The sequence below is a fragment of the Sapajus apella genome, unplaced genomic scaffold, assembly GCF_009761245.1.
Source record: "Sapajus apella isolate SASKATOON/1434 unplaced genomic scaffold, GSC_monkey_1.0 scaffold94, whole genome shotgun sequence".
Classification (NCBI taxonomy): Eukaryota; Metazoa; Chordata; class Mammalia; order Primates; family Cebidae; genus Sapajus; species Sapajus apella.
In genome coordinates, this window is record NW_022437034.1 from 3,801,657 (window position 1) to 3,824,909 (window position 23,253).

Sequence of the window (23,253 nt, forward strand, 5' to 3'; positions counted from 1 at the left end):
TTTGCTATCTTTAAGTATACCTATGAAGTATGCCACAAAGGTCTGGACAAGCTAAAGGAAGATGTCTCAATTTCTAGAAAAGATTATCTTCTCTCATACTACCACTGGTTAGCTCCCTTTCCCATAGTGGCTTTTTTTAAAATTCTGGATGAAAACATTCTAGGTCAAGTGCAGAAAAACCCTGCCTCAAAAAAATTTTTTAAGTTCTAGAGATCTATTGTAAGATGTAACTATACTTAACACTTCTGAACCATACACTTAAAAATGATTAAAATATGATTGAAATGATTAAAAATAAAGATGATAAATTTATTGTTACACATTCTTCACAATAAGAATACAAAAACAAACAAAAATACCTTACAGACCCGGGCACAGTGGCTTACACCTGTAATCCCAGCACTTTGGGAGGCTGAAGAGGGTAGATCACTTGAGGTCAGGTAAGACCAGCCTGGCCAACATGGTGAAACCCCGCCTCTACTAAAAATACAAAAATTAGCCAGGCATGGTGGCAGGCACCTATAATGCCAGCTACTCGGGAGGCTGAGGCGGGTGAACTGCTTTAACCCGGGAGGTAGAGGTTGCAGTGAGCCAAGACTGCACCACTGCATTCCAGCCTGGGCAACAGAATGAGACTCCATCTCAAAAAAAAAAAAAAAAGAAAGAAAGAAAGAAAGAAAACTAACACAAAGAACAAACAACACAAAGAGTAAACCCTGATGTAAACTATAGGCTTTAGGTAATAATAATGTTTCAATATTAGCTCATGAATTTTAATAAATGTAACACATCAATGCAAGATAAAAAATAGGGGAAATTGGGGGGTGAGATGAAGGGGTATGTGAGAACTCTGTACTTTTTGCTCAGTTTTTTTCTGTAAACCTAGAACTGCTCTCCCAAAAGTCTAGTATTTAAAAAAAAATTATTTCACACTTTATGGCATTTTCCATTTGTAAATATCATTTACCCAGATTCTATCACAATGATTATATGTATTTCATATTCCTTGAAGAATGCTCAATTACACCCATAACTGCTCACACTATTTCTCCAAAACAGTGTGAAATAGGTAAACATTCCTATAATGCTTCCTACTTGAAATCTTTCACCTGTTTCGATCTGTGTCATCCCTATGTAGCTATGGTGGAGAGTCAACCACAAGGCACGGCTACTGACATCTTGTAGCCTTTCTCAACAGAGGTTCCATGAGAGACTTATGGCGTTCTTGGGCTTATGCATCTAGAATGGTATTACAGGCTGAGTACCCCTCATCTGAAATGCTTGAGACCATAAGTGTTTCGGACTTTTAGATTTTTTTTGCATTTTGGAATATTTGCAAATACATAATGAGATATCTTAGGGATAGAACATGAAATATATATCATTAAATTTATTGTCTTAATCATGTAAGTAAATGGTTCAGAAGTGTTAAGTATAATCAGATAGAATTTCATGTCTAAACAAGAAATTCATTTAAGCTTCATATACACCTTATACATAGAGCCTGAAGGCTATTTTATACAATGTTTTTCATAATTTTTGCACGAAACAAAGTTTGTGTACATTGTGCATAAAAGATATATCACAGCTGAAGGAAGCTGGGATGGTCTCCTTTCCCTTGGGGCTGCTGAATAAACTGTGTGTTGTGTGCCTGCGTTGTGACTGCAGTCCGTCACATGAGGTTAGGTATGGCATTTTCCACTTGTAGTATCATGTCAGTGGTCAAAAAGTTTCAGATTTGGGAGCATTTCAGATTTCAAATTTTGGATTAAGGATGCTCAATCTGTAGTTATGTGCCAACCTGAGGAGAACTGTGAAAATAACCACTGAAATCATTATCTGCATTCTGTGGTTCAGACATGAAACCCCAGTTGGGAATTACTGTTAGAGATGTGAAAAACTAATTAACCAGAACTAAAAGCATTAAAAGTAGCTAATACTATTAGTCATTACGTTCCTGTATTGTGCAGAGAATAGAGAAATTAACAAAACAAAAATAAAATATCTATCACTGGGGTAAGAGAGATAGAGGAGCTACTTAAACTTCATCTTTATATATGTGTGTGTGTGTGTGTGTGTGCGTGTGTGCGCGCGCGTGCGTGTGTGTGTGTGTGTGTGTGTGTGTGTGTATATATTTTTGTTGTTGTTGTTGTTGTTGTTGTTGGGGGAGACAAGAGTCTTGCTCTGTCGCCCAGGTTGGAGTGCAGTGGTGTGATCTAGGCTCACTGCAACCTCTGCCTCTCGGATTCAAGCAATTCCCTTGCCTCAGCCTCCCAGGTAGCTGTGCCTACAGGCACCTGCCACCATGCCTGCCTTTTTTGTATTTTTAGTAGAAACAGGGTTTCACCATGTTGGTCAGGCTGGTCTTACGTGACCTCAAGTGATCCATCTGCTTCAGCCTCCCAAAGTGCTGGGATTACAGGTATGAGCTGCCACACCAGGCCTCAAAATATATTCTTAAGCTGTTTCTGCTAACCCCTACAGATCGGCCTTATCAAATATGTCCATAAAAAGAGAATAACCATTAATGTTTTCCTAAGATGCATATAATCACTTACAAGAGGAAATCCTGATGGTGGTTAAGGGGAAAAGGTCAGGATTATTTTGACTACATCCTAAACCAGGAATAGCCCAAAAATGAAATATTAAAATAATATTACCTTAAAATTTACTCCTAAATATTAGGGTCTTAAAAAAAACTATTTCAGAGCATTCTACCAGCTCCACGGAAATGTAACCCTAATTCCTCTTTATTTTCTCCTGACTCCTTTTCTTCCCTTTTTTGTTTTTTCCCATTCATATCTTAAATCTGCAAAGTCATTTCAAGGCACTTTCAGCCTCAGTAACAGTTCTCAAGACTAAAGAGAACTATTAATACACTTAAAATGTGAGTTTCCTGTTCCATCGTCCATGGTCAGATTTCTAAATCAGTACACAAAAGCAGCACCAAATGCCTTAAGTTTATCCTCATCTTTATCCCCAGGCAGAGCTATTTGGAAAGCCAATGTAGGTGGTAATCTAAATGCCTTGGTTCATCTTTCCCTGGCTTGCAACTCTCACCCTAGCCCTCATGTTAACACAAAGCATTCCTAAACACCAAAAGAGAGAAGAGAGCAATAATGTGCATAACAACAAAGCACAATGAACTTACAAGTCTTAAATTCAAATTATTAAAGACAAAATTTAAAAAGTATTAAATGCAAACATTTAAATATTAATATTTAAAATATTAAATGCACATTCCTAGAAATAAACAATTGACAAGTTTTAAATCAGGCACTGTTCTGAGTAGCAAGATGAAACCCTGCACCATGCAGCTCCATCCCACCTGGAACATGAATCATCCCTTTATCTCTCTCTTTTCTTATTCACGTCACAGGCCTGTAGTCCCAGCTACTCAGGAGGCTGAGGCAGGAGAATCTATTGAACCTGGGAGGTGGAGGTTGCAGTCAGCCAAGATGGAGCCACTGCACTCCAGCCTGGACAACAGAGGGAGGCTTTGTCTCAAAAAAAAAAGTTTAATTAAAATGTTACATAACGATGTAAACCTAAATACCTTCCCTTTAATACAAATATTTAATTAAAATTAAAAAGTAAGACTTAATCATGAACTTATCTATCCTTGCTATTTGTAATATTGTGATTTATAATAAGAAATATATATGTGGGTCTTCATCCCATTTCCTGGCAGCACCTATAAAACCTTTGGAAGTTCTGAAGTGATGTGTCTTTTTCTATCCTAATGAGATGACTGATGGTGGGTCTGGGGGCTTTTAAATAGACCTAGGATGAGGGCTGGTTTCCTGTGCAGCCAACTATGTGATTAGAAAGTTGGTACTGGCCTGGTGCGGTGGCTCACAATTGTAATCCCAGCACTTTGGGAGGCCAAGGTGGGTGGATCACCTGAGGTCAGGAGTTCAAGACCAGCCTGGCCAACGTGGTGAAGCCCTGTCTCTACTAAAAATACAAAAATTAGCTGGGCACGGTGGTGCATGCCTGTAGTCCCAGCTACTCATAAGGCTGAAGCAGGAGAATTGCTTGAACCCGGGAGGCGAAGTTTGCAGTAAGCCAAGATCATGCCACTGCACTCTCAGCCTGGGTGACAGAACAACAACAACAAAAAAGGATAAGCAAGGTATAGTAAGTAAAGTGCTTTCTTCTTTCTTTTTTTTTTTTTTTTTTTTTGAGAAGGAGTCTTGTTCTATTGCCCAGGCTGGAGTCCAGTGGCGTGATCTCGACTCACTGCAACCTCTGCCTCCTGGGTTTAAGCAATTCTCAGCCTCCTGAGTAGCTGGGATTACAGGCATGTGTCACCACACCTGGCTAATTTTTTTTGTATTTTTAGCAGAGACAGGGTTTTACCATCTTGGCCAGGCTGATCTTGAACTCCTGACCTTGTGATCCACCCAGCTTGGCCTCCCAAAGGGTTGGGATTACAGACATGAGACACTGCGCCCAGCCCGTAAAGTGCTTTCTTGAGTCCTGTGAGCTGCTGTAAAAAATGACCAAACCCAAGAAGGAGATTGTGGGAACCTGCAATTTGCAGTGAGGCTGGACAGAACACTGGGAGCCTACTGCATGTGATTAGCATCTAATGGGGGGCAGTTTGGTGAGACCCAACCTTAGCGTGTGGGGGGTCTATACTAACTCTAGTTAGTGCCGGAATTGAACTGAATTGCAGAACATCCAGCTAGTATCAGATATTGGTTAGTGTGGGAAACAATCCACACATCTGGTGGAGTCAGTGAATTACTGAGTGACTGTGTGTTATGAGTGAGAGTAAAGACAGGAAGAAAATTTTGTTTTTCTTATACAGATTGTTTTTTCCTTTATACTGTTCTAATCAAAGAGATGCCTTATTTCTTTTTTTTTGTTTTTTTGAGACAGGGTGTCTCACTCTGTCACCCAAGCTGGAGTGCAGAGGTGCAATTTCAGCTCACTGTAACCTACATCTCCCAGGTGCAAGCAATTCTCCTGCCTCAGCCTCCCAAGTAGCTGAGATTACAGGCATGTGTCACCACACCCAGCTAATCTTTGTATTTTTTTAAGTAGAGAAAAATTTTGCCATGTTGGCCAGGCTGGTCTCAAACTCCTAGCTTCAAGTGATCCAGCCATCTCAGCAGCCCAAAGTGCTGAGATTACAGGAGTGAGCCACCTCACCTGGCCAAAATGCTTCTTTTTGTCTAACCTATATACCATTTCAAATCCTTTTAAAAACATGAGGAAAGGAATTGAACAGATATTTCTCCAAAGATGTACAAATGGCCAGGTGGTACACACCTGAAGTCCAAGCTACTTGAGAAGCTGATGCGGGGGGATCACTTGAGTCCAGGAGTTTGAGGCTACCGTGAGCTATGATTACACCACTGTATTCCTTTATAAGTCACAGAGTGACATACTCTCTCTCAAAAAAAAAAAAAAAAGTAGTTAAAGAAGTAAATTTTATTTTATACATATTTATGGCACTTTTTTAAAAAAAAAAAAGTAATCCAAATTATGTGGAATATGACAACTGATTAATCACTTATTTGAGATTTAAAATTTTAAGAGGACAAAAATTGACAAGGATGGTATAATTAGAGAGAATTTACTAAAAAGACTATTTGCAAAGACACAAGAGTTAACAAAAACCAACAAGAGATAGTAAAGCACTATGGATATAAGAAACAGTAGGAAGACACGAGGCCTTAGTGGGCCAAAGAAGGTAGTACTGTAATTACCAGAATTCAGCCAATTGTAGCTACAGCTGTGGTAAACAGCTGACAGAAACTGTGTGGCCTTCAGCAGAGGAATACAACTATTACCAACTGACAAAGAGGGAGCCAGGGAAATACACACCCAGACATCACTGTCCTTCACCTTCTGTCTTCGCCAAACCCTACCGGATAACAAAAGGAAAAGAGCTGATGGATATAGTTTATAAAAGGCAGCCTCTTGGAGCATAAAGCTGAGTGGAGAAGGTTAGAGGGTACATATAGAGGGGCAAATGGAGACTACGTAATACAACATGATACATTACTTTACCTCATATTTCTATTTTACTAGCCAAAGGAAGAACTGTAATAAATATATTTATCAGTACAAAGAAAAACTTCCTGCTGCCACAAAAAAGTAGGCAAGTAACTGGATTAAAAGACTAAGAATTTTGTTGTTTAAAAAAAAAAAGAAAGGCCAGGCTCAGTGGCTCACACCTGTAATCCCAGCACTTTGGGAGGCCAAAGCGGACGGATCACCTGAGGTCAAGAGTTTGAGACCACCCTGGCCAACACGGCAAAACCCCGTCTCTACTAACAATACAAAAATTAGGTGGGCGTGGTGGTGTGTGCCTGTAATCCCAGCTACTTGGGAGGCTGAGGCAGGAGAATCACTTGAACCCAGGCAGCAGAGATCACAGTGAGCTGAGATCGCTCCACTGCACTCCAGCCCGGGCGACGAAAGCAAAACTGCATCTCAAAAAAAGAAAAACAACAACAACAAAAAAGAAACTAAAAAGAAAGCCCCAAGTTAAGATAAAAGTAAAAAGAAAGAAAAAACCCAGTTTGACAAGGGGTACATGGTCTGCTCCAATAGTCTCAAACACTGAGAATAACAGACTAAAGGAGTAATATACTAGAATACTAGAGCTGAAAGAAACCTTAACATTTTTCAAAATTTCAGTATGAGAGGGAACAGGCCAGGGAGGTGATAAGCAACTCCATCAGTGTCACAAAGCTATCTGGACACTGCGGTGCATCCCTGTCGTCTCGGCTGCTTGGGAAAATTAGGCAGATGGATCGTTTGAGGCCAGGAGTTTGAAGCTACAGTGCTAGATAGTGACTGTTGTAGAGCAACACGGTGAGACCTCATCTCTTAAAAACCAACCAAGCAGCCAACCAACCAAAAGAAATTACACAGCTAGATAATAGCAAAATTGGAAACAGAAACCAGATCTAGTAACTCTTTTCCTAATTGCCTTCCTATCACACTATGCTACTGAAAGAAATCTGTGTATGCTTAACATTTGAAAAACCAACTAGTAAACAGGCTTAAAGAAATAAACAAAATTCGCTGGGCACAGTGGCTCCCACCTGTAATCCCAGCACTTTGGGAGGCTGAGGTGTGTGGATCACCTGAGGTCAGGAGTTTGAGACCAGCCTGGCCAACATGATGAAACCCCGTCTCTAGTAAAAATACCCAGGTGTGGTGGTGCATGCCTGCAATCTCAGCTACTCAGGAGGCTGAGGCAGGAGAATTGCTTGAATCTGGGAAGCAAAGGTTGCAGTGAGTTGAGACCACACCACTGCACTCCAGCCTGGGCAAGAGAAAAAGACTCCGTCTCAAAAAAAAAAGAAAAAAAGAAAGAATAAAGAAATAAACAAAATGCCAGACTTCATAAGGCTAAAATGTTTAGTTTCTTACAGTAGAACTCCAGATTTCCTACAATAACACTAGAGTCTGCCATCTACTTTCTTAACCAAAAAAAATGACACTTCATGAATCTTAACACAGTACACAAAGTATTTTAGGAGCTGATCAGATTTTGAGCTTAACAAAAACATGCAGTCAAAAGGAACTTATTAATGAGTTAGGAGTCATTTTCCTATAGAGCATGAAATTAAAACCTCTATGCTAAAAGAGTAATGCGAGTCATGCCAAGGCTTTGACAGTCGAATTGCTCCTTCAAAAGGTTGGAATATAGCCTGGCTTGGTGGCTCATGCCTATAATCCCAGAGCTCTGGGTGGCCAAGGCAGGAGGATCACTTGAGGTCACGAGTTTCTGACCAGCCTGGGCAAAATAGCAAGACCTTGTCTCACAAAAAACAATTTAAAAAAATTAGTCAGGCAAGGTGACACATGCATGTAGACCTAGCTATTCAGGAGGCTGAGGCAGGAGGACTCTTAAACCCAGGAGTTTGAGGCTGCAGTGAGCTGTGACTGCACCAATGTAGTCTAGCCTGGGTGACAGAGTGAGACCCTGTCTCAAAAAAAAAAAAAATTCAGATATATATGAAGACTGCATACTCCATTGGTGAAGACAACCCAAAATTCACTTTCTAAAATGTATACAAATTACATACAAAGAGAAAAAAGAGAGAGAGAAAAGATGCAGTATCTATAAGACAAAATCCATTAAAAAACTGAAAATATTAAAGATTAAAAGAAATCATTTATAAAAAATAAAAGCACATTGTTTAAATGACCTCTTTTTCAGGAAAAAAAAATACTAACATCAAACCTTTATAGCTTATTTAAAAACTTTCAAACATGCAGGAAATTTCAAAGACTATTATTATGAACGCCATATGTGCATTACTTAAATTCAAAAATTGACATTGTGCTATACTTGCCTCATCCATTTATCTATGTACCTATTCATCAAACTTTTTTTTTTTTTTTTTTTGAGATGGAGTCTCGCTATGTTGCCCAGGTTGGAGTGCAGTGGTGCGATCTCGGCTCACTGCAACCTCCACCTCCCTGGTTCCAGCAATTCTCTGCCTCAGCCTCCTGAGTAGCTAGGATTACAGGTGCATGCCACCACACCCAGCTAAGTTTTGTATTTTTAGTAGAAACAGGGTTTCACCATCTTGGCCAGGCTGGTCTTGAACTCCTGACCTCGTGATCCACCCACATTGGCCTCCCAAAGTGCTGGGTTGACAGGCATGAGCCAGCGTGCCCGGCCTCATCAAACTATTTTTTATATTGAATCATTTCAAAGGAAATTACAGACATCATTAGGAGTAACATCTTACACTTAATTTTTTTTTTTTTTTTTTGAGACAGGGTTTTGCTCTGCCACCAGGCTGTAGTGCAAGTGGCATGATCATGGCACACTGCAGCCTCAAACTCCTAGGTTTAAGTAGTCTTCCTGCCTCAGCCTCCTGAGTGGTTAGGAGCTACAGGGATGCGCCACCACATCTAGCTATTTTGATTTTTTTTTATCTTTTGAAGAGTCAAGGTCCTGCTATGTTGTTCAGGCTGGGTCTCCAACTCCTGGCCTCAAGCAATCCTCCCACCTCGGCCTCCTGAAGCTCTGGGATTATGAGCGTGAGCCACCACACCTGGTGTACTGCTACATATTTTAATATTCTCCTACAAAACTATAATATTTTCTCCTACATAACTACATTATCAAATTTATTCAAATTAATAATTACCTAATATCTTCTAATACTAGAACACACACAAACTTCCCCAAAATTCACAGCTGATTTTTCAAACCAGGATCCACACAAATATGATACATCATCTTTGGTTTTGTTTCTTTAGTCAGTCTCTCTTAAACTCGAAGAGTTCCTCCAAGCATAACCTTTTTCTCCCCTTACAACTTTAGTTTTTATTGTGTTAAAATATACATAATAGGCCGGACATGGTGGCTTACGCCTATAACCCAACAAGACAGGCGGATCACCTGAGGTCAGGGGTTCAAGACCAGCCTGGCCAATATGGTGAAACCCTATCTCAACTAAAAATACATAATAATTAGCTGGGCGTGGTGGTGGGCACCTGTAATCCCAGCTACGTAGGGAGGCTGAGGCACGGGAATCGCTTGATCCCAGGAGGTGGAGATTGCAGGGAGCCAAGATCCTGCCATTGTACTCCAGCCTGGGCAACAAGGGTGAAACTCTGTATCTTCCCTCCCCCAAAAAAATACACATAATATAAAATTTACCCATACTCGTTCAAATGGCTATTACTTAAATTAACAAAAGAAAAAAAAACAGAAAATAAGTGTTGGCAAGGATGTGTAGAAACAGAAACCCTTGTACACTGCTGATGGGAATGTAAAATAGTGCAGCCACTACTGAAAAAGTATGGCAGCTCCTCAAAAAATTAAACATAGAATTACCATATGATCCAGCAATTCCACTTCTAGGTATGTATCCAAAGGTATTTAAAGGAGGGACCTGAATAGACATTTGTACAGCCACGCTCAAAGCAGCATTGTACACAATAGCCAAAAGGTAGAAGCAACCCAAGTGTCTACTGATGGATGAATGGACAAGTAAAATGTGATGTGTACATACAAGGAATATTATCCAGCCTTTTTTATTCTTAATCATGGCAAGATTTCATCATGCTATTTCACCTTCAAAAGGAAGGAAATTCTAGCATATGCTACAACATGGATGAACCTGAAGGATACTAGGCAAAGGGAAACATGCCAATCAAAAAAAGACAAATAATGATGTGATTTCACTTACATGAGGTACCTAGCATAGTCAAATCATAGAGACAGAAAGTAGAATGATGGATGCCAGAGGTTGCAGGAAGAGGGCAATAGGGAATGAGTGTTTAATGAGTATGGAGTTTCAGTTTGGGAAGTCGTTTTGATAATGAATGCTAGCGATGGTTGCATAACAATGTGGATGTACTTAATGCCACTATACACTTAAAAATTATTAAAATGGTAAATCTTTAAGTTGTGCTAAAATATACATAAAATTTACTCAAATTTTGACCACTTTTTTTTTTTTACATCTTAGAGTAACTGACTTCTATTTTCAAAATTTTGACCACTTTTAAGCATACAATTCAATGGCTTATACACTCACCATGCTGTACAATCACAGCACAACCCTAATTTCTGAAAAGGACAAATACATTACAGCATTTTCACATTGTGGATTTGTCTGATTTCTTCCTTGTGGTGTGGTTTTTTTGTTTTGTTTTGTTTTTTGGGTTTTTTTTTTTTTTTTTTTGAAATAGAGTCTCACTCTGTCACCCAGGCTAGAGTACGGTGGCATGATCTTAACTCACTGCAACCTCTGCCTCCTGGGCTCAAGCGATACGTGTGCCCCAGCCTCAGCAGCAGTTGGGATTACAGGTGTGCGCCACTATGCCCAGCTAATTTTTGTATTTTCAGTAGAGACGTGGTTTCACCACTTAGGCCAGGCTGGTCTTAAACTCCTGATCTCGAGCAATCTGCCCGCCTTGGCCTCCCAAAGTGCTACAACTACGGGCGTGAGCCACAGCACCCAGCCCCCTTGTGGTATGGTATTAAATCTTTCTCTATTCCTTTTTTTGCCTGTAAACTGGAAGTTACATCTAAAGGTTAGATCACAGTCAAATTAAGTATTTTTGGCAAGAATTCTGCATAGATTATTTTGTATATTTCACGCATCTTGGTTTACGCTTTGTTCTCTCATGTCTAATCTGCCATTAATCCCATTAAATGTATTTCTCATCTCAGACATTATAGTTTCCATCTCTGAAAGTTCAATTTGAATCTTTTTATACCTTCCATGTCTCTATTTAACATGCTCAATCTTCTAGTTTCTTGAGCATATGGAATATAGTTATAAAAACGGCTTTAAATCCTTCTTTACTAATTCTATCATCTGTGTCACTTGTTTTGGTTTTAATTTTTTCCTCATCAGTATGTGTCATATTTTGCTACTTCTTTGCATGCCTAGTAATTTCCGATTGGATGCCAGACATTGTGAATTTTACCTTACGTACTTTCTTGTATTCCTATAACTATTTCTGAGCTTTCTTCTGGGCCATGATTAAATTAGTAGGGAAGAGTTTTGGCCCTTTTAGGTCTTGCTTTTAAGCTTTGTCAGGCTGGGTTGGAGAAGCATTTAGTTCAAGGCTAATTTACCCACTATTAGGGCAAAACTCTTATAAGACTCTACATAATACATTATAAAGATGGTTTTCACTGGCTGGTAAAATAAATAAATAAATAAAAACCCACTATTCCTAATTCAGCAAGTATCGTTTTATCTGATCTTTTCAAGTGATTATCTTCCTAGCCTCAGGAAGTTTCCTCACATACATGCACTGATCAGTTCTCAGCAGAATCCCTGAGAGGGATCCTCCGCAGTTCTCTGAAGTTCTCCCTCTCTGTAGCTACCTTGTTTTCTGCTCTCCAAACTGCAGATGCTTTGGCCTCCCCAGATTCCTTCAATTAAGGGAAACCATTGTGCTCTGCCTAGGTTCCCTATCCCTGTTCTGCAGCTGGAAAACTGTCTAGGTAGCAAGCCAGAGCAATCATAGACCTCATCTCATTTCTTTCCTATCTTTCAGGGATTACTCTCCTTGACTGCACAGTGTTCAAAATCTAGACAACCACTGTTTTATACATGTTTGTCTGCTTCTTTAGCTATTTCAGGCAGGAAGGTAAGCCTAGTCCCCATTACTACTTCTTCACCAGAAACGGAAGACCAATTTTTTTGTCCCTTTTATTCATCTATTTCTCTGGATTATTTTAAGGCAACTCAAATATATCATTTCACTGCTATATATTTTGGTATGTCGCTCCAAAAATATGGACTTTTTTCTCACATAGTCATGTCAGTTATACTTAATAAATTTAACCATTCATTAGTATGACCTAACACCCATACTCCAATTTCCATACTCCAATTTCCTCAATTAAAAAAAAATTTAACAACAAGTAGTTTAAACTCTTTTTATTGCTAGCATTTAATGAACACTACTCTGTGAGGGGTACTATGCTAAGTACCTGATATCCATTACCTCATTTAGTCCTCAGTAATCCTTTGAGGTAAATATTATTATTACTCCCATTTCACTGATAAGAACACCAAAGCTCACTGGGCACAGGGGCTGACACCTGTAATCCCAGAACTTTGGGAGGCTGAGGCAGCAGGGTCACTTCAAGCCAGGAGTTTGAAACCAGCCTGTGCAACATATCAGGGATTGTTGTTGTCTCTACAAAAAAGGTAAAAATTAGCCAAGTGTGGTGGCACACAACTACAGTCCTAGCTACTCAGGAGGCTGAGGTGGAAGGATTGCTTGAGCCCAAGAGTTTGAAGTCGCAGTGACCTGTGGTCACAACACTGCACTCCAGCCTGGGTGACAGCACGGGACCCCAACTCAAAACGACAACAAACCAGCAAACCTCAAAGCTGTCAAGAGGTTTTCCTAGGCTGGGAGCGGTGGCTCATGCCTGTAATCCCATCATTGTGGGAGGGTGAGGCAGACAGATCACTTGAGGTCAGGAGTTCAAGAGACCAGCCTAGCCAACATGGTAAAATCCCATCTCTACTAAAAATACAACAATTAGCCAGGCGTGGTGGCACACGCCTGTAATCTCAGCTACTAGGGAGGCTGAGGCAGAATAGCTTGAGCCCAGGAGGTGGAGGCTGCAGTGAGACAGGATCGCACCACTGCACACCAGCCTGGGCAACAGAGCCAGATTCCGTTTCAAAAAAACAAATAAAGCAGCCAGTTTGCCTAACATTATAGCATGGCAGAGGCAGGTTTCTCTGATCCCTAACACATTGTTTTCTAAAACTAATTGTGTATCTTTATTATTTATTTATTTATTTATTTTTTGAAATGGGGTCTCACACTGTGGCCCAGGCTGGTCTTAAATTTCTGGGATCAAGCAGTCCTCCCACCTCAGCCTCCAGAATAGCTGACATTACAGGTGTGTGCCACTGCCCCTGGCTCCCAATGGCATTGCACTTAACCATTATGCTTCAGTACAATCTCAGGACTTATTAGCATAGAATATCAGATAATATCAATCCTTAAATGGAAAATCGAATTCTAAAATTGCTTAATTTAAATGCTATTACAGGTCAAAGACCTAAAAAAAATTAATAATGCTACTTTATTTGAAATATATTACAATAAAATCTGCTTAAAATTTTAAAAAATACAACTTTCAAATCTAAAAGTGAATTTTAATTGAAAAAGCACAAGAAATTTGGTTGAAATGAAATTAACTATCATCTCAAACTAGAGAATGCAGATTTGTTTATTTATAATGTTCTACCACAGCTCTTGTCAAGTAGAACATGTTGTGATGATAGAAATATTTTGTATCTGTGCTGTTCAATACCGTAGCCACTACCCATATGTGATTACTGGGCACCTGAAGTATGTCTAGTAAAACTGAGAGAAACTTAATTTTTTATTTTCTTTATTTTTAATTAGCTTAAAGTTAAATTGTAATTATCAGTTCATCTGTTTGTTTTCCCCACTAGGCTATAGGATCCTTGAAGAATAGAACATATTTCATCTCTCCTTTTAATGTCTTGATACCTATTAGACACCTGTTTGTTGATGTGTGGTAGAATATGTGGATGGAATTTTCTAGACATGTCCAGGTAAATTCTCTAAATACATCAGACTGATAAAGGTTACAGAGTACATACTTACTCTGTTGAATTACATTTTTTTTTTCATTTTTTGAGACAAAGTCTTGCTCTGTCACCAGGCTGGAGTGTAGTTGGGTGATCTTGGCTCACTGTAACCTCCATCTCCTGAGTTCAAGCGATTCTCCTGCCTCAGCCTCCTGAGCAGCTGAGACTACAGACATGCACCACCATGCCCAGCTAATTTTTATATTTTTAGTAGAGACAGGGGTTTCACTATGTTGGCCAGGATGGTCTCAATCTCTTGACCTCATGATCCACCCACCCCGGCCTCTCAAAGTGCTGGGATTACAGGCGTGAGCCACCATGCCCCACCTATTCTGACTTCAAAAACAGATGAAATATCTTATTTTCTCACTTATTCACCAAACATACTCTGACTTTATATATTTGACAGAGACTGTGTTATGTACTCCGAATATGATGATGAATAAGACCCAGTTTCTGGCATCAACAATCCCTCAATCTAATAGACAATACATATAACTGCTCCACAAAGACTGCTTTAAACAGATAAAGTAAATTATGAGAACCAACAAGGAAGATAACCACCCAAGGGTGGAGGGATGTTCTACATACTAAACAACAACTCATTAATCTAGTTTAACAATGAACAGCAGCTCACCAGTTGGAAAATGGCAGAATGGTGGAGAGGCATTCCAAGCACAACAAACAGCCTACATAAAGGCATAAGAACACAAAAGACATGGCGAACAGGGGGAGCAAAAAGTGTCTCACTCTGACTAGAACATGGGAAAACAAGTAAGAAGGGAAGAAGGATACATTAGAGCTAGATTCAAATACCCTTTTGTGTCATACTATAGAGTGCTGACTCAGTTTTATTAGGATGGTAGGCAATCAAAGTATTCATGTTTACTTTTTTTAAAAAAAATAAGAAGAAAACAGCTTGCTAATTTAATTCCCATACTCAAAGAACAAGCTTTAAAAAGGAAAATCTAAATTATAAGTTTTGCTTATAAGAGACACCAAATCCAAATAACTGTCCAAGCAAGGTTATTAGAATAGGCACGTTAAGTTTTTGTTGTTTTTGAGACAGTCTCACTCTGTCACCCAGGCTGGAGTACACTGGCGCCATCTCGGCTCACTGCAACCTCTGCCTCCTGGGTTCAAGCAATTCTTATTCCTCAGCCTGCCGAGCAGCTGGGATTACAGGCGTGTACAAACACATCTGGCTAATTTTTTTGTATTTTTAGTAGAGACGGGGTTTCACCATGTTGTCCAGGAGAGTTTCGAACAACTGATCTCAAATGATTCTCCTGCCTCAGCCTCCCAAAGTACTGGGATTACGGGCATGAGCCACCACACCTGGGCAAGCACTTTAAGTGTTAAATAACTAACATTAAATCACTGTGAAGAGAAATGCAAACATTATTTATATACTTGACATAACTAACTGATGAGGATATGTTTCTCAAATATTATACAAAAGTTTCAATTTTGTCATAGTAAAACCCATCTTGAACTTAATATTAGTAAGCCTAGGAAACATCTACGATCTGCAAAAAATTGATCACCCTGTTTGGGGGAAAAAAGATGAGTCTACTTCTAGCCATTTCTTGCCTCATAAACAGGGCTAAAACACCTCTGAACCTGGGAGGCGGAGGCTGCAGTAAGCCACTTTCCCACGATGTGGCAATATTTAACTTTGCACTTTCCAGGTCATCATTCATATTTAATGTCAGTCACTTCTCACAGTTATCCAATTCCAGAGCTACCTTTTTTTATTTTTTCAACTAACATTCCAACTATTATCTCTTTTACCCACAGGTATCTTATCCACAAGTATCCACTCTATCATGCTCTTAAAGCATGACTGACCAGGCATGACGGCTCATGTCTGTGATCCCCATATTTTGGGAGGCCAAGGCAGGCAGAACGCTTGAGCCCTGCAGCTTGAGACCAGCCTAAGCAACATAGTGAGACCCTGTTTCTACAGAAAAAAAAAATTTAATGATGAACCGTCAGAATAAGGCATAAAGATACAAAACCACTGTTAACTATAGTTTTGAAATTAATGCCCAGTAACAGCAATTAGTTATAATTATAGTAATTTATTTTACATACCATGTTCAAAATAAAGTGGTTTCAGCCAGGCACGGTGGTTCATGCCTGTAATCCCGGCACTTCAGGAGGCCGAGGCAGGTGGATCACCTGAGGTCAGGAGTTCAAGACCAGCCTGGCCAACATGGTGAAACCCTGTCTCTACTAAAAACATTTAAAAATTGGCCAGGTGTGATGGTGGGCATCTGTAATTCCAACTACTCAGGAGGCTGAGGCAGGAAAATTGCTTGAACCAGAGAGGTGGAGGTTGCAGTGAGCCAAGAACACGCCATTGCACTCCAGCCTGGGCGACAGGAGTGAAACTCTGTCTCAAAAAAAAAATAATAAAATAAAGTGGTTTCCATACTAACAGATTTTTAAACATGAAATAATAAAAAGAACCAAGCATTTAATCATATCAATAACATGTATTTAAATGTTTAAAACATTTTTATTTATTTATTAACTGCAGTTGTTAAGTTTACCTACAATAAAAAAAAATTAATATTTTAACAAGCTGGCCAATACATAACATATTTAAAGGTAGAAAACCTGAATATTCCAGAGCAAGGGTACTAAACATGTACTAACAGTACAGATATACACAATGGAAGAGTTTAAATTTCAAGTTAAGTCATAATAATAATAGACATTAAAAACAGAAAAAAGTCAATACATAAAATGTAAATACAATTTTTTATATTGAAAAAGGAAAGCAAGTTCTCTTAATTTAAAAAAAAAAAAAAAAAAAAAACAGGAAAATTATGTTAGTGAACATCTGTTGTTTTTGCCTGTCCAGCAACCAGTCTCTCTTCTCCAGAAAGTACCACCTCAATTTTCCTTTAGGAACTGTCACCCACCCTTAATTCAAATGGTTTGAAACTACCCTTTCTTCCCCACTGCAGGATGGGAACAAATTCCAAGCCTAGCCACACAAAGCATTAATCACTCTGGCCACAGGGACTGCCTCTAGGATGAGCAAAGACCCAAGACAGGTCAATGAAACCACCACAGAGTGGTCTGCTGAACTGTAGAGAAAGGGAAGTTCTCGTTCTTCTTGGGTTTCTGAGGTTGAAAGAAGTAAGCCTAGTGCTGGTATTACAATCTTTCCCAGGGAATCTGACTCCAGAGACTTAATTACTTTTCCATAATGATTCCCAAATATGCAAAGGGAATTAGTGGTTACCTAGAGGTAAAACAGGACTTTGACATTCAATATTGTATTTTCCATAATGTTTCCATTTTTCAAAAATAAGCCTATTACTTTTAGAATAGAAAATCTAAAACATTTAAAAATATTGCCCATGTTTTCTTCTCAGATATGCTCAGATATTCATATTTCAGTGTCTTAAAAGTATTAACAATTTTCTCATAATCTGCCAAAACACACAGAATATCTATCTAAAAACAATCACCTTCTTCCCCTGGCACAAAATAAAGCTATTACAATATTTTCATTTTGAAATTATGAGTGGGATGCCAGGTGCGGTGTCTCATACCTGTAATCCCAGCACTTTGGGACACTGAGGAGGGTGGATCACTTGAGGTCAGGAGTTCAAGACTAGTCTGACCATCAGGTAAAACCTTGTCTCTACTAAAAATACAAATTAGCCAGGTGTGGTGGCGCACTCCTGTAATCCCAGCTACTCGGAAGGCAGGAGAATCGCTTGAACCCAGGAGGCAGAGGTTACAGTGAGCAGAGATCATACCACTGCACTCAAGCCTGGGAGACAGAGCAAGACTCATCCTCCCCTCACAAAAAAAAAAACAAAAAAAAAAAAAAAACCAGCCTTGGCAAAATGGCTAAACCCCATCTGTATTAAACAATTAATTAATTAAAAACTGGTTCTCATTTTAAGAGGGAAACATTAAACAACTGTATATGGAAAAAACGGTTAATGTTCAGCAAGTGCTATATTGTAAAAATGGCTCAAGAGATAAAGCTAACTTTAAAGTCTGAAAGTGGAAAAAACGGTTTTAAAAAAGCTTTATCAAGGCCAGGAATGGTGGCTCAAGCCTGTAATCCCAGCACTTTGAGAGGTCGAGGTGGGAGGATCACAAGGACAGGAGTTCAAGACCAGCCTGGTCAACATGGTAAAACCCCATCTCCTGTCTCTACTAAAAATACAAAAATTAGTCAGGTGTGGTGGCACATGCCTGTAGTTACAGGTACTCAGGAGGCTGAGGCAGAATTGCTTGAACCTGGGAGGCAGAGGTTGCAGTGAGTCAAGACCCATTAGACTCCAGCCTGGGCAATGGAGTGAGACTCCATTTCAAAAAAAAAAGAAAGAAAGCTTTATCAATTATATCAGTCCTATGACTCTGAATAGCATAAGAGCTGCAGGAGTTAAATATTTCAGTTATGATTATTTTGCATAATACTGCATTATGGAGAAATTTCATAACACTGTTTTATTCTTTTGTTGTTTTTTTTTTTTTTTTTTTTTTTTGAGACAGAGTTTCACTCTTGTTACCCAGGCTGGAGTGCAATGGCGCGATCTTGGCTCACCGCAACCTCCGCCTCCCGGGTTCAGGCAATTCTCCTGCCTCAGCCTCCCAAGCAGCTGGGACTACCTACAGGCACGCGCCACCATGCCCAGCTGATTTTTTGTATTTTTAGTAGAGACAGGGTTTCACCATGTTGACCAGGATGGTCTCCATCTCTTGACCTCGTGATCCACCCGCCTTGGCCTCCCAAAGTGCTGGGATTACAGGCTTGAGCCACAGCGCCCGGCTTTCTTTTGTTGTTCCTAAAAGACAGGGTATCGCTCTGTCACCAAAGTTGGAGTGCAATGACATGATCACTGCTTACTGCAGCCTCAACCTCAAGGGTCCAAAGCCATCCTCCTGTCTTAGCCTCCCAAATAACTGGGACTACAGGCATGTACCCCCAGCTAATTTCTGCATGTTTTGTAGAGATGGTCTTGCCATGTTGCCCAGGCTGGTCTCAAACTCCTGGATTCAAGGGATCCACCTGGCCACCCAAAGTGCTGGGATTACCGGCCTGAGCCACCACACCCACCATTTTATTCTTTTTTTTTTTTTTTTTTTTTATTAATATGCAAGCCTACCTGAACGGTTTTATTCTTAAATACAGGAAAGTTAGTCTCCAGATGCCCTTATTGGCTGGGCGTGGTAGCTCACATTTGTAATCCCAGCAGTTTGGGAGGCAGAGGTGGGTGGATCTCCTAAGGTCAGAAGTTTCAGGCCAGCCTGGCCAACATGGTGAAACCTCATATCTACTAAAAATACAAAATTGGCCAAGCATGGTGGTGGGTGCCTGTAATCCCAGCAACCCAGGAGGCGGAGGCAAGAAAATTGCTTGAACCCGGGAGGCGGAGGTTGCAATGAGCCAAGATTGTGCCATTGCACTGCAGCCTGGGCAACAAGAGAGAAACTCTGTCTCAAAAAAGAAAAAAAAGAAAGAAAGAAAGAAAAAGAAAAGAAAAGAAAGAAAAAAAGGAACTCTGTCTTAAAAAAGAATGTAAACAGTCTACTGGATATAGTAAATATAAAGGAAGACAGCAATAAATACTTTTGTTCTCTTGTATTTATTAGCTTTAATTAGTTTCTATCATTCTTTCCCTTTCTCCCCAGGCACACAAGCCACTCCAGAATATTCAGTTTTTGTTAACATTATGTTTTATGACTCTCAGTAAGGACACTTAGGTGTCAGGGACACTTTCTTGATATATTAGACAGCCAGAGTGATGCTAAGTGGAAGAGGCGATCAGGGACATACCAAGGGTGAGGACAAAGAATAGCTACAGGCAAAAGCCACCTTCTCGCAGACAAGTGGCAGTGAGTTCTGAAGTTTTTAGGATAAGGCAATATTCAAAAAGCTCATTACCTTCTCCACACCAGAAACACAGTTAAGTGGGTCATTCTGGCCAACACCTTTGTCTCAAGATGCTGACGTTTATTATTTGTCATATGGTCCAATGAAACCTAAATTCTCCTACAGCTATTCTGAAACATATGCTCCTGAACATGTTTCACCTAATGAAAGGCAAACTCCTTTTTCATACTGCTAGATCACTTCTGCACATGTTCTAATAGAAAAAAAGGCATATATATCAAAGAAGCCGCCCAAACAAGTGCGATAGAAACATTTATTAATAAATAGGAAGAAAATGGGCGTTCGTAACGTACCACAGGGAAAACAAAATATTTCACTCTAGTCCCTCAGCTATAAGATATTTATTCTACTTATATTTACTAATGGCCACCGTATTTTTTCAGCATGGAAAAGGGAAGGTAAAGAAACCATAATCCGTAAGATTACAGAGAAGGCAACTTAAAGAACAATTCGTTTTAAACTCTTCTCTCAATGTTCACATAGTAACAGCTAGCTCTTTCTCAAGACATCCTACGGAGGGCCAGGATGGATCGCTGAAAACAGGGAGAGAATGAAAACGGGAAGGCACTGGAAAAGATAAAAACTGAACAGTCCGAGTAGCCTGCACTTTGTATTGCTCCTTTGAATCCTCACTGATTTTCCACTTATTTCGATTCAGTGGTTAATATTTCTCCGTAACAGAAATCCATCTGTGAAGTCCCGCACCCACTTCTAACCACATCCACAAATTCCAGGAGAGCCGGTCAAGCCTACCAGTGTGTCCCAGTCGCCCGAGAGGAGGGGGCGTCAGCGCCAAGTTGGGCACCCGGCACTGGGAGAAGTTCTCCCGGGAAAGGGAGAAGGGAAGGGTTGGGATGAAGAAGGCGGAGGACCGGATGCAAGCAGGACTACGAACTCCTCTCAGCACCAAAAGCTGAGCGCATCAGGGAGAGGCAGGTATCCCGCCAGACCCGAGAAGTGGCCGGATGCCCGGGACAGACAAACGGCCAGCCTCGGAGCCCGGTTCCCTAAGGCTGCCTCGCCATCCCCGTTCCCCTGCCCCAAATTGCTGTCTCTTCATACCCTCCAGAGTCCGAGACTCACGCGTCCAAGCACGAGCTCCTGCAGCTCCTCGGTCAAAGCCGCCCACCTCTGACAGCCATAGAGATGAAACAGCAGAGACAAACCTCCACCTCCTCCGCCCACTCTCACGTGACTCTCCTAGCCGCTGGGCCCGTCGGGATCGTGGCGACAAGTGTGTGGGAGGGGCACAGGGGAAAAGAACTAGGGAGGGGAGGGGAAATCAGTGCGCCACGCCCCAGCCTCGGGCCCCGCCCTGGCTCCGTCCTCGCCCCCTTACCCCCTCAGCGTTTAGGCCGGAAAGCTGGAGAACTCCCAGAAGCCCTCTGGCATTTCCTCAGTTTTTTTTTCTCCTCCGCTAGGGGCAGAGGAATCTGTTGAGAAATTTATCGTGCCTTCTGACACCTCCTCTGTACTCGTTTTCGTATTGGCTAAGCAAAAAGGAGTTTGTGAAAAGAAAACTGGACCACAGTAAGTTGGAAATTGTTTCTTTCCAACTCCGTTTAGGTTTATTTAGAGATAAAATTTTATCAGAGATCAAATGTTCCTGTTTCATAACTTTGAGCCTTTTTGGATTTAGAAACTTCCTTTACTGGATGGGTTTTTCAGGTGTTTTATTTGCAGACTAATATTACCAAAGTGTATAGTTTCTAAGCCACTTAAAAAAAAAAAAAAAGAAAAAACATGTTTTCCCTTGAAGAAGGTGTTTTTATCAGAGCACAGGATGAGAAAGGACCCTCTCCCCTGCCTTGGAAATAGAATAGAAATATGACTATAATACCAGAGAATTTCTGTGTTTGTTTGTTTATTGTTTTGGGGGTTTTTTTGTTTTTGTTTTGTTTTGTTTTTTGATATGGAGTCTCGCTCTGTTGCCCAGACAGGAGTGCAATGGCAAGGTCTCGGTTCACTGTAACCTTGCCCTCCTGGGTTCGAGCGATTCTCCTACCTCAGCCTCCCGAGTAGCTGGAATTATAGGCGCCTGCCACCACGCCTGGCTAATTTTTGTATTTTTAGTAGAGACAGGGTTTCGCCATGTTGGCCAGTCTGGTCTTGAACTCCTGACCTGAGGCAATCCTCCCGCCTTGGCCTCCCAAAGTGCTGGGATTACAACGGTGAGCCACCTCGTTCGTCCCAGAGAACTTTAAAATAAATTTTTTTCTCCAACAATTTACGTAGTGGAGGTGTGGAAAGGCAAAAACCATGGAAACAAAAGAAAGCCAACACAGAACCATCCCTGGGATAAATTGTGAAGTAAGCAGAATCAACTCTGTTTTCTCCATTTCTTCTCAGACCCCACTAACCTAAGTACGATAAATGTGTTCATGGCGTTGTGCTACCGCTTTACGTACAACCCAGTGTTTGTCTACAAGCACTCTAGAATGGATACTGTTTTACTATTTTGCAGGTAAGGAAGCAGGGTGACAATCCTAGGTAATGCAGTACATGCAGTAGCGGGGACCCTAGGTAATGCAGTACATGCAGAAGCAGGGACATAGACCTGACCTGAAGGACTGTGAGGCGTCCACTCTTAAATCATGTAATTCAGGCTGGATGTGGTGGCTCACGCCTATGATCCCAGCACTTTGGGAGGCTGAGGCAACGGATCATCTGAGGTCAGGAGTTCAAGACCAGCTTGGCCAACATGGTCAAACCCCGTCTCTACTAAAAATACAAAAATTAGCCGGGCATGATGGTGCATGCCTGTAATCCCAGCTACTCGGGAGGCTGAGGCAGGAGAATCGCTTGAACCCAGGAGGTGGAAGTTGCAGTGAGCTGAGATCGTGCCACGGCACTCCAGCCTGGGCGTGAGTGACAGAGCAAGACCTGGTTTCAAAAAACAAGAAAAGAAAAGAAATTAAAATTGAAAATATTTTAATGTATACTTAATCATTTAAAAATATTAGATCCATTATATGTTGCATAAATAATGTATTCTTAAGAGAAAGAATCTTCAAAAAAAAAAAAAAAACAAACGAGTAGCATGGTTTTATGTTATTGCAAATGTCTTTCTTTTTTTTCTTTCTTTTTTTTTTTTTTGGAATCGGAGTCTCACTCTGTCGCCCAGGCTGAAGTGCAATGGCGTGATCTTTGGCTCACTGCAACTTCCACCTCCCGGGTTCAAACAATTCTTCTGCCTCAGCCTATAGAGTAGCTGGGATTACA

General features: G+C 40.6%; 1 protein-coding gene across 7 annotated transcripts in view; it reads right to left on the reverse strand.

Moving 5' to 3' along the window:
• Positions 1-21,292, reverse strand: part of MICU1 (mitochondrial calcium uptake 1) — a 236,443-nt gene extending 215,151 nt beyond the window's left edge. For 4 of the 7 annotated variants that reach the window (XM_032256312.1, XM_032256310.1, XM_032256309.1 and 1 more), the window contains exon 1: positions 21,094-21,241. The gene's annotated coding sequence lies outside the window, so the exon portion shown is untranslated. Of the gene's footprint in view, positions 1-21,093 lie in introns of all 7 variants that reach the window. The other 3 variants (XM_032256311.1, XM_032256308.1, XM_032256313.1) reach the window with 2 other exon arrangements.
• Positions 21,293-23,253: the final 1,961 nt, after the last annotated feature.